This window comes from Carcharhinus amblyrhynchos, chromosome 17 (genome assembly GCF_965287045.1).
Source record: "Carcharhinus amblyrhynchos chromosome 17, sCarAmb.v2.hapA, whole genome shotgun sequence".
Taxonomy (NCBI): Eukaryota; Metazoa; Chordata; class Chondrichthyes; order Carcharhiniformes; family Carcharhinidae; genus Carcharhinus; species Carcharhinus amblyrhynchos.
In genome coordinates this window covers 38,827,382-38,827,613 of record NC_137340.1, presented here as the reverse complement: position 1 = coordinate 38,827,613, position 232 = coordinate 38,827,382, and positions in this window count along the sequence as shown.

Genomic DNA, 232 nt, shown 5'->3' with positions numbered 1-232 from the left:
TACCCCGAGACAGAGTGCATCACTTAAAATAGCCACCGAATGTATATGGTCATGAAGGACTTAAGGCAAATTAGCTGGGCTTTCAACTCCCCGAGGGGGAAACAAACAGTCTTAACAGCAACATTTAGTAGAAATTAATATTGATTCTTGCAGCTTTAATGTGGATTGGTGAAAAGAAATATTTGCAGAAACTCTATCTGATAGACCAGCTTCCAGATGAGAGTAAAGCTAC